Genomic DNA, 1,448 nt, shown 5'->3' on the forward strand with positions numbered 1-1,448 from the left:
GCTGGTCTTCATGTGTATTCATTCGATAACGTCGACTCAAACAAACTCCTCTGCCTTTTATTTCACAAAGTAACTCAATATAAGAGTCATTTCGAAACGCGAAGAAGCCTCAAGTTGCATCAATAAAATATAGCCCTTCCATGTATAAAAAGCTGATGCAACTGATGATCGATCTGAACTGTCTTTTCTCATCTTTGAAGCCAATTGATAGAAACGATGTTGGCTCGTGCATACGTACAGAACGCTACTGTTCGCATGCGTTTTCTTCTCCGTTTGAGAATTAATTAATGAAATTCCTCACGCGCTCAAGGCATCCCATCGCTCACGATGCAGGCAGAAGACGGTAGGCCTGAAAACCAGAAAGACCTGTGTTAAATGTGAAGTCTCCTTTAAATATGCAAACTAACAGCACCATGTGTTTGAAAGCACTCCATCGGACTTTTATGCAATTTGATCCACTGACACTGGAAGTTTAGAAGAAGGAAAGGAACATCAGAGAATAGGAGACATGTCAGAGTAGAGCTCTAATGGCGACGATGTGGCGTTATGTGCAGTGAGAAACTGCAGCATGTTTTGGGTCGATCGGCTTGCCATCTTAGTCGAAAGCAGATGAACTCATATTGAAACTAGCTCTCCTGCATTAAGACAAAATCGTCTCTGTCCTCACACTAATTTCTTCCGCCTCAACATGGAGAAATTCTTGTCAGACCAGCCAGAACTCTTCTGTTCTTCCTGATAACAGCCAAGCCAAGGACTTGCTATGTCCTTTGGCCTTTTTCTTCCACCTGGCTGTTGTCCCTTTTTCTATTCCTTATCTGCACCACTGTGGCAAGGTGTGGCTCTGAAGCAGAGATGAGTATCTGTGATGGTTCATTAAAGAACTATGCACTGGAAACTCCAAAGTACAGTGCCTGTCAGACATTTTGGCACCCACTGGTAAAGATGTTGTGTTTTTTTTCTTTTTTCTTAAAAAGTATTAAATTGCAACAGCACAGTCCCACATTACAAAATTGAGAAAAATCTATCAATGAAGTTTTGTACATTCATTCAGTCAGGATACACCCATGTTAAGAAATACTAATCTTTTCTTTACTTTTATTTATTTCATGGCAGCATAATTACTGAGACCCCTACAATCAGTACTTTGTCCAACCCCCTTTCTGCAAACTGGACAACACTTAGTCTTCGCTTATTACAGTTCAACTTTGCGTCTAATCAACCTTTTCCGCGTTAATTTGGTTGTACGTTTGAATCACTATCCTATCCTTTTGAATAACCAAATAGTACAATAAATGCAAGTTTTCTTGACCGTTCTGGTATAAAGAGTTCACACTAAAAATGTTTCCAGCAGCTTTGGATAGGAATCACGTCATCACATATCTGCCACACTGGGAAGACCTGCTTTTTTGCACAGTCATCCTTTGTTTTATGCTAATGCTAAATGGAGG

The sequence above is a fragment of the Poecilia reticulata genome, chromosome 4 (genome assembly GCF_904066995.2).
Source record: "Poecilia reticulata chromosome 4, P_reticulata-male-v2, whole genome shotgun sequence".
Taxonomy (NCBI): Eukaryota; Metazoa; Chordata; class Actinopteri; order Cyprinodontiformes; family Poeciliidae; genus Poecilia; species Poecilia reticulata.